Source organism: Apodemus sylvaticus, chromosome 6, assembly GCF_947179515.1.
Source record: "Apodemus sylvaticus chromosome 6, mApoSyl1.1, whole genome shotgun sequence".
Lineage (NCBI taxonomy): Eukaryota > Metazoa > Chordata > Mammalia > Rodentia > Muridae > Apodemus > Apodemus sylvaticus.
Window position 1 is genome coordinate 66,608,880 of NC_067477.1, and position 10,416 is coordinate 66,619,295.

The 10,416-nt window shown below is 43.5% G+C and overlaps 1 non-coding gene across 1 annotated transcript; it reads left to right on the forward strand.

Annotated features, from left to right (window-relative positions):
• Positions 1 to 9,046: 9,046 nt before the first annotated feature.
• On the forward strand, positions 9,047 to 9,179 carry LOC127688227 (small nucleolar RNA SNORA17). Its single transcript, XR_007978635.1, has one exon. It is a non-coding gene; the product is annotated as a small nucleolar RNA SNORA17 (small nucleolar RNA).
• The last annotated feature ends 1,237 nt before the right edge of the window (positions 9,180 to 10,416 follow it).

Here is a 10,416-nt window from a genome sequence, read left to right on the forward strand (position 1 = left end):
TGACTCTTTTGAAGTCAAGGAGGGCTGTAGAATCCACAGGGTCTCCCTGCCCAGCATTTGGAACTAAGAGTTAGACATTCTTTCTTTTTGCAAAAGCTTAAATCTTTTAAAAACTCAATTATATTTACTCATTGATTATGCATGTGCACAGTTGCATGAGCGTGTGAGTGTGTGTGTGTGTGTGTGTGTGTGTGTGTGTGTGTGTGTTTGTGTTAGTATACCTCCTCTGCCCTCTCATCTATAAGCGGGTCCAAGAATATGGCTTGGATGACTCAGGCAGAAGATGCCTTTTTTCTTGCTCAACCATCTTGCCCACCCATCATGGCCACTTTATGGCTTTTGGGGGTGTAGTGTCTTTTAGCTTGTACTGATGAGTTTGTTTTATTTGAACATGCATGGCTTTCAGTTATCACCATTTTTACCATGCTGTTGGTCCCCTTAGAAAAATCAATCCAGGAAAAACAACCTTCCTAATGCTGCAACTCTTTAATACAGTTCCTCATGTTGTGGTGATCCCCAACCATAACATTATTCCACTGCTGCTTCATAACTGTAATTTTGCTCCTGTTATGAATGATAATACAAATATCTGATATGGGACCCTGTCTTAGTCAGGGTTTCTATTCCTGCACACATATCATGACCAAGAAGCAAGTTGGGCAGGAAAAGGTTTATTCTGCTTATACTTCCACACTGCTGTTCATCACTAAAGGAGGTCAGGACTGGAACTCAAGCAGGGCAGGAAGCAGGAGCTGATGCAGAGGCCATGGAGGGATGTTCCTTACTGGTTTACTCCCCTGGCTTGCTCTACTCATTTTCTTATAGATCCCAGGACCACCAGGCTAGGCATGGTACCACCCACAAGGGGCCCTCCCCTCTTGATCACTAATTGAGAAAATGCCCCATAGCTGGATCTCATGGAGGCACTTCCCCAACTGAAGCTCCTTTCTCTGTGATAACTCCAGCCTGTGTCAAGTTGACACACAAAACCAGGCAGTACAGACCCCCATAAGGGCCACAGCCCGCAGCTTGAGAACCACTAGTTTAGAGTCATTGTCATATTGAAAGTTTTTTGGCCCAAAGCTTTTGGTCTTAGATCAAGATCAAAACAAAGAAAACCTTTCACTCATTTATATAGAATTCTCATCAACAGACACTTCCGATGGGGCCTAAGTCACCTCATTTTCTTGCCTCTTCTTCCCAGAAGCCATCCCCACATTTTAAAAAACGAATTATTTATTTTATGTATATGAGCACACTGTAGCTATCTTCAGACACACCAGAAGAGAGCATTGGATCCCATTACAGATGGTTGTGAGCCACCATGTGGGTGCTGGGAATTGAACTCAGGACCTCTTCCAGAGCAGCCAGTGCTCTTAACAGCTGAGCCATCTCTCCATCCCATCCCCACAGTTTTTAAAAATGACAACCCAAAGTAAAAAATGCATCCTACTCTATGAGCAGAGTTACAGGAAGAAGTAACACCAACTTGAATAAGAAACTAAACCTTGAGAGTCTGGAATAAGTGCTACCAGCCAGGGTCATGGGTAGGACAGGCAGACTGGAGGCATACACTCCATCTGAACACAGAAAATCCTCCCTGGGCAACAGACAAGGTTAGGCCTCGTTCCTCCTCAGTCAGGAGGCAAGGATTATAATTCAGACCTTCATGTCCTCTTCCTATTTTCTCCAGAGAAGGTTATTAGTTGGCATTCACAAATTAATAATGCAATTTTAACTAAATATTTCTGCTGAAGGGACAGAAAGAATTTGCCTTTGAAAAGCCTGTGGCTAAAAAGCTGATGAGGTAATTCACTAAAATGTCCACCAAATTAGAGAAGCAGTACATATGAAGAAGTTAGAGAAGGGGCTGCTGGGACGGCTCGGTGGGTCAAAGGGCCTGCTGCCCAAGGGCCTGGGTGTAGCGCTTGGAACCTCCTGGTGGAAGGAGAAAGACCCTTGTGTGCTGTGGCGTGTGCACTTCCACATCCTCACAGATGCGCACATGTTCACGTACTCTAAAAAGATAAAATGCAAAACAAGCGAGAAGAAAATAGGACACCTTGTGGCATAAGGCACGAAACTTGCTTACGGTTCACCTGCCCTCATCTGCAGTCAAAAGCCCCTTCAACGAAGCAAACGGGTTCAGTATGCTAAATCCCGCAAAAATGAGAAAAGAATTCTGAAGGGGTACGTTGAGGCAGCTGAGGAGGCGGGAGGTGGTGATGCTCCCATAACGTGCACTCAAGTTATCTCGGCCGGCACCAATCAATCGATTGTGACACCGTCACTTTCTCCAGACATCAGGGTGACCCTAGGTAAAATGGTAATGCCTGCTTTTGTCTACAGAAATCAATAGACCCCAGGGATGGGCTAAGGCATGTGAATCCCATATATTTCTGACGCGAAGCTGGATTTTTAAGATCAGGTCATCTGCTAACCCACGGCGTCTTCCTTTTATTTGCGCCTATATATTTGAGAAAGGGGGAGGGGCAAAAACCCAAGTTTACTTTTTTAAAACTAAATAGCGTTGCCTTGCGGCACTCATATTGTATCTATTACACATTTCACTTCAAAATCTCATCTCCCCTAAACCCTCTTCAATGCGCTTGAAGTAGCACTGCCAAAGGAAAGGAATTTTCTATTTAACTAGAGCGCTGACATTCTGTTACACAATTCGATCTTATCTATTTACCTGCTCTCAAAAACACAAGACACTAAACACGAAATGCTGAATGCATGGGGCCCGCGGTGCCATAGGTGTCTGAATGCATCTGCGGCTCCTCTCTCACTCATCAGTGTAATTGTTGCCATGTTATTCCATTTTTTGATTAGTCTAGTCCCTCAAGCTCAATGCTTTTTTTCTGGCCCAACGTTCTTCTGCTGGTTGTCATGGTGACTGAATTGTTAGAGAGGAGAAAGGCTCTGTTGTCTGTCATTGTTCTGTTGTGGTTTAGGTAACGCAGGAGGCAACACAAGTGAAGTGGATGGACCTTTTTTGCTCTGCCTCATTTCATAGTATTGAAAAATCTCACATAAAAAAGGAGCAAATAGGCCCAACCAAAGAAATAACCAAGCTTTTTCTAAAGGGAAGTGCACATGATTATAAAGAGGCAAAATGGCACTAATGATGAACTCGGTAGTCTATGAAAAATGCTGCTGGGCATTGCATTTATTACTAGAACAATTGCTGCAACTTAAACATCACATGCAATACCCACCATTTTGCAATTTAGAGTAAATATGGTTTTTAACTGTACAATTGTCATGTAGACTCTTGGATTTGGGAGGCTTTACCACCTTAACCTTATGTTCTGTTTAACCTGAAGATACCCTGTTAGACATCAAGACTGAACCAGGATTAGAATTAGGTGTTGGGCAAATTGTCCTTGGGTGATTACATAGTGTTATGGTCAAATTCTACTTTGGGGATGTAGAGACGATTTTCTTTTTAATTTGAGAGGTAACTTCAAAGAATTTTTATTCAAGTGACAGAAGTCTTTTTGAAGATAAATAACACAAGTACAATCCTGTCTCTATTTACCAACTTTCCTGATTTTTAGAATTAGGAAATGAAAGTATGTAACACCCATAGATGATGAACGCATACCTTAGGATAATTAATAATGGCTCCTGTAAACACTGCACTCAATCACTCCTACCACGGCTTCATTAGACACACCCTTCCTAATCAGTAATTATTTGCATTAGTATTAGTATAATTTTTCACTATAAACATTTTTCTAAAATGTAGAATGATATATTTATTTAGCTATTTCATTTAATTAACTAAGAGCTGCAAAGTTTTAAGCAGGTAACATTTAGTAAAAAAAAATTTTTTTTTGAAAATAGAAAGGATTAAAACGGTTTCCTGTGAAAATATTTCCTTCCTTGTTTAAAACCTGTCCCTCCAGTTTTCTCTTCTCTGGTGCATAATGATCGCTGTGGGGGTTTTATTTGTTCGTTTGTTTCTGTAGATTTCCCCAGTTTCCTAAGAGACACTTAGTTTACTTTTCTCAAGTACTTGACATCATGCTATCCAAGTGGCTGGGAGCTTCTTCTCAATAACATTATATTTAACTGTAATTTTGTATGAGAGCACACCCATCTTTCCGTTTTCATGTCTTCTTTTTACAACAGCATAACACGCCACCGTGGGTGCACTGAAGTTTCTTTAGTTAATCCCTAAAGTCATGGATGTTCATTTGGGCGGTCCTCCATATTTCCCTTTTGCAAATAAACACGTGTAGTTTCTGTGTCTTATATATGCAAAAATATGTGAAAGATAAAATCCCAGGACTGAAATTTCTAGGTTAAAGAGTATATTTGCATTTGTAATTTTGATGAAAATTGTTAAATTCCCTTCTGTGGAGGTTTATTCCAATCCACATGCCCCTCAGGGCTGTAGAAAGCTCCTCTTTTCCATCGTTACCCACAACGGATAAATTGAACTCTTGAAATTTTGCTCATCTAATAGCAAGAAACAGTACTGCATGAAACAGTTGTGCATTATTAAAGCTCGTTGTTAGTGATGCCAAATGTCACTTTCTGAGCTGTACAGTCAATTTTTTAAGTTAATCCTTTTTATAGGTATTTTATTATTACTTCTTGAGGGTTGTTAATTTTTATATTTTGGAAATTGTACATTTTGATTGTGCTATGAGCTGCAAGTATTTTTCCCAATTTGTCATCTGTCTCTTGAGTATCTTGAGTTCCTTCTAGGCTAAAGGTCTGATTTTGATAGAGTCATCGCAGTGGTTTCTTTTATATTTGTGACTTTTGTCTCTCCTTTTTGCACCAAAAATATAAAGGATATTCCCATGCATTTTTCTTCTGTTTGATGGCATCTTTAAAGTTTTACTCTTAACTCTTGAGCTTTCCCCAAAGAAGAAGTGAGATATGGATTCAATATTAGGCTTTTCCAGACAGTTAAATCATTCATCCCTTAATTTCAACTAACTTTTTTTCTGCTACTGATTAGTGATCACTCTCTGGGATGTCTGTAATTGGCTGAGATATTGAAGCCCACAATGGTTTCGCTTTCGTCCCGAGCTTCCTCTAAGTTATAGCTACCCAGGGTCACAGCACCTTTAATGCACCATGTTCAGAGAAATTCTGAAACTGCACATGTATAAATGGATTTGATCATTTCTGCCTTTCACACCACACATCTTTTGTTGTGGTTAGACCCTGGTATATGGGTCTAAAAATAGACCCATATAACCCCCTCTGCAAACACAAACTCCTCCCGCCCCCGGGTCCCTGAGGAGGTGTATCTATCTATTATGTTAAACTGCACATTGACTGTCACTCGGTTTCTGAGAAAATATGACTGAGAGATCAACAGTTTTTCCATTAAAACTGTAGACCAATGTGTATGGCTGAAAGCATTTCTATGCTCTAAAGACGGACGCCTTTAAGGGACCAGAGTTGCAGGGTGGTTACAATTCACAGCCAGCCCTCCTTCAGCCCCTCGAGGTGGTTTACAGAGAGGAGCACGCTGCTTTTGGATTGTGAGGGTGCTCTACAGCGACTTTAAAGTCCATCCATTAAAGAGCATTTGAAAGGCACTTACTATTTAGTACCCAGTAAACATATATTTTGATTTTCTTTCACACTGTTTAATGGCATAATATTCAGCAAGGATCTGTGGAAAGCAGCTAGCAATCACAACAGAAGCTCCTCACAGAGCAGTGCCAGCTCTCCCAGGATCATGCTCCCTTCTTCCTCACAGCAGGGGGGCTTCGGCCAATTTCATCATCATACAAAACAGTCGCAGGCTTGTTGTCTGTTATTGGCTTAATGTAGTACCTTCACCCAGATTGGCGTTGATTTTCAGTTACAGCCTATAAATAATATTCTTTGGCTGAGATCTCGAGGATTTGAGATCATCTTCCTGCCTCCAAGTCCCCTCTTATGCTGGGGGTCGGGGGAGATTGATGTCCTTGTAACTGAAGATAACGTCTGTAACAGAATCTGCCCAGTGATCAGAAGTGGCTAGTGGATGAAGGCAGACGGTGACCTCTCTCAGTGACACAAACAAGAAGCAGCTTGGAGAAGTCTTCCTTTTTGCTTAGAGTGTCCAAACCACTCATTGCAGGAAGTGTTTGGCTACCGATCACTTCTCCAAGGCCCATTACAGGAGGTGGGCAAATGGGGAGCTCTCCCCTTCCCTCCCAATTAGTTCAGATTGCAGTCGACCTCCAGAGATATCTATTGCACGGGTGTTTTTCTTGGGATGATGCTGTGAAAATAATTTTCTTTTTTGAAGAGCTTTCTCGCTATTCTCTCCCCATGGCAACTTTTGAAAATTTGTTAAAACGCACACACGCACACAAACCTCTCAGGCTGGCCACAAGCTCTCTGGGTGAGTGGGCACAAATGGCAGCCTATCAAAGACATGTACCCAGGACAATCACACAGTTGTGAGCATTTGAGGAGACTACACACTCTCGCCTGCAGGCCTCGCTGCATTGGCCTTTTCTTTTATTCTCTCTCTCTCTCTCTCTCTCTCTCTCTCTCTCTCTCTCTCTGTCTCTCTCTCTGTTTCTCTCTCTCTGTCTCTATCTCTCCCTCTCTCTCTCTCCCTCCCTCCCTTTTCCGAGTACACAGTGAGACAGGGTAGGTTTAAGCCAAAGGGAGAGTAGTTATCTGTTTATTAAGTAAAATGTATAAAAAGCAGTTTGACCCACATCCTTTAAAACTGATAAGGGAGATTTCATGGTGTCAGGCTCTGCTCAGGGTAGGTAGCAAGTAGGTTCAGGCATTGGGTTCTTCAGGGAACCTTGTCCTATGACCCAAAGACTAGAGACCTTATAGAACAGTGTGCTAACAGAAAGGAAAAGGAATTTGTAGAGCAGGTACATCAATGGTCCAAAGAAACCCTAGGCTGTCCTGGACTGTTGGGATGCTCTAGGATGAGCTACAATACTCCAGTCACAGCAAAGCTCATGATATTATATGAACAGAGATGCCTCCTCAAATAGATGCACATCCGAATGGCATGGGAGAAGAAATAACTTGTGCCTCAGGTTTTGTCAAGCAATGGGTTCATTTTAGGTACCCCAACTTCTTATGGATGTTACTTAGCTAGGCACCCTTATCTAAAAGCACCTGGTATTGAGAAAGCAAGAGCCACGGGGAACTGCCATGTAGTGTCTGACTCTCGGAGAGGTAAGAAATGGCGGCTTCTGTTTTACTTTTCTGGCCTTGACATGAGACTGTCACGCAGAGAAGTGCTGGAGCTAGGATTTAATGGCAATGCCAGGAATTGGAAATGGCACCTGAGGACCAGATTTCAGATCCAATGGATGGTGTCTCTTGATGCTTTTATGGAGCATGAATGAAGAGGTAATTTAAAAATAAGCCCTGCATCCTATTTAAAAAAGATTAAGAATGAGCTTGGATGTGTGTAAATGTTTGGACTAAATATGGCCAAGGGCTGCACTGTATTTAAATGGCTTGGCACTCTGAAAATGATGGAATCAGGCCTCGTAATGATGCAAGTATCCATCTAATGGAACTAAATTTGCAAGATAGGTGCACAGTGGAAAAGAAGGGCAGACAAGTGGTGCGGAGAATCTAAGTGAAACGGCACCGAAGAATGAGACACATTGAGTTTAATGACTGACCTGGTCGGGAGCCTCACCGCTCTGACAATGAGGATGTGAATTATCCTATTATTATAAGCAGGTGGATCATCTTATTAATGTACCCCAGCCTTTCACATTTGTATTTAACTTTAAATTGAATGGAGCAATCTCACAGAGCACTCTGCCATCCCTTAAAGGAAATAGAAGCTAATGCCCAGACGTTTTTCCTCTGTAGCTTCATACAATTTTTTTCCCCTTCCAGAGACACACTTTCAGCCCAGCCAAACTATAATGCTTTGGCTTTCATTTGGATATAGCTAAGGTGTCTTGGAAGTTTCCCTGTAAATTCCTTTAAATCCAGAGGAGCTGAAGGAGATTCTAAGAAGCGGTGCCCCTCTTAATGACTCCACATGACAGCATCCTTGGAATTCTGATTTGGAGACTGTCAGCCACTTGATAGACTCTACCATCCGGAGTGGCAGATGAGCTACGATCAAATGTTTTCTGAATACATCCCCAGTATAACTCTCCTCTTAGCCCCAAATTAGGCAGTGAAATAATATTGGTTTAGAAACACTTACCAGTCACCTGCTTAATACCATAAATTCCATCCTGGCAAAGCCTTCGCACAAAGGCAACACTGTCCCCGAAGCTTGACATCAGTGAGCAGGGGAAGGAAAGGGCCGTTTCAAGTCCCCCACGTAAGCTTCTGTTCTCCCCAACTCCACATCTTTCTCCCCCTTTGGGTTTTGTTTCCTTTCAGAATATTTTTTGAAACGAATCAGCCATATAAAAGGTACCACTGTTAATCTACTGTTTGTCTTGGTCTTCACTGCAGCTTCTTAGAGGAGAGAGTGCAAACAAAGCAAGAATTAAGGTCATTCCATTTAAATCCTCCAGAGAGGAAGACAGGGGCTAAGTTATTGCTGAGGACTGCGGACAGGAGGGCTGAAAGAAGAAGCAGGATTTAAAAAAAAGAACCCTCATTGTTTATTATTTGCCATCCACAGAGAAGCCCCCATCCCCATATTTGTGAAGGGATTACCTCTCGTCTTCAGAGATTAGTAGAAAGCCTAGACAATTCCCTGGCCCACAGTCTACCCTGCTACAGAGAGCTTTTTTTTTTCTTTCCCCAGAAAGGGTGTGCATGCTCAGACCCCAAAGCTGCCTGGGGTATTGAAGAAAACAGAACTGTAGAACATGCTGGATAGAGACAGACTCACGTCCTCAGCATCCATCCGAGTTAACAAAAATAATCCACAAGAAAGCACCGTACTGGCCATGTTTTAAATAATGGCCCTATTCCTGTGTTTTATTGATTTAAATCAATTGCCATAGTTATCTACCAAACATAATTAAAACATACGAGTGTTTGAGTTTTTAAAATGTGCCAATCAGCTAGTCTGCCTAAATGAGTGACACAGTATAAAATTTTGTCTTTTAAGAATCAATGCCCATTCCCCTAGAAGCATTGCACGTGTGGCTGTTGTGTCACATGCACATCAGTAGGTGGCTGAGAGGAGAGAGGCTGTGTCTACACTCAGTGTTCTGACCTGTGAGCCTCTGAATGATTAGTAGCCTAACATTCCCTGAACAAACTGAGCCTGAGAAAGCCACGAGTCCACACTAGAAAGTCCAGTGCTACACAGATCCAGACAGCTCCCAGGACAGAGAGCAAGCTGGAGGCTAGAAGAATCTCCTCTGGGTGAGGGCCCAGAGTGGGAGTGAGCCAGAGGTAGACAACTCCCGCAGGAGGCCAGTTGGGAGGGCTGGACAAGAAGTGATCCCAAGATGACCAGCACCATGGAGCCTGAGACTACCACCAGTGGGCATTACCCAGGCCTGGGAAGACAGACCACACCCACGATGACCCCTGCCCAGTGCCCATAATGCAGAAGAAGGACATAGCACTCCTGAGATGAACCCAGACACTCATATACCCCAGGTGCCTCTAAGAGGAGCAAGCAAGTGGTGGAGAAATGGGAGAGAAAGAAAAACAGAAGGATGTGGGCACAATGAAGAGAGGCAGAACCAGAGAGTCAAGCAAGGCTAGTGAGGAACAACTTAATGTGAATAGCTAGTGATGCCACCTGGGACCGTGATGAGGTCCTGGCCTATGCTGCCACCAGGGACCACATCTGGGTCTGTGGCCCTGAAGCAGCAAGGGTCTGTTACCACCAAAGGCCAGACAGACATTTCTGGGCGAAACTGCTGCTGGAGGACGTGTTGATGTCTGAGGGCTGTGCAGAACTGGCTCCGACCCTCACCTGGGCATCATGGAAGATGATGGGGGCACGAGAGTAAGAAAGATGACTCATCCCTATGCATCTGTAGTACTTGGGAGAGCGCTAGCACATTGTGGAGTTGTCAGTGAGCTGGCCTTGAGGATACAGCCTTAGGAGAGCCCTGAATCTTGCCTGGGCAGCACAGTGAGCTGGCCTCATAGGAGTCAGCCCCACCTCTTGTTTGCTATGTGGTGGTGAGGAAGGGATCCCCTCCCCTCCTTTTTGCCTTCACCAACAGTAGCAGGTAGGAGAGTTGGATGAAGATAGGGAGGGGTCACGAGAGCAGGAGAGCTGGCCCTGCCCCTCACCTGCTGCAGCATTTTGAAGAGTGGTCTTTGCACCACAGTAGAGATGGCTCTGGATGTGGAGGTTATGGGTAAGCCAGCCCTAAGGACTTGAGTATAGGAGAGCTATCTTGCCCTGCCTTGTCTGCTGGGTGGTGGCACAGATGAGGATGAGGGAGAGATATCTCCTCTCCTCTCTCGTTCCTCACCATCTCTGGCAGGCTGGAGAGCTGGGCCCAGGGTCATGAGAGTAGG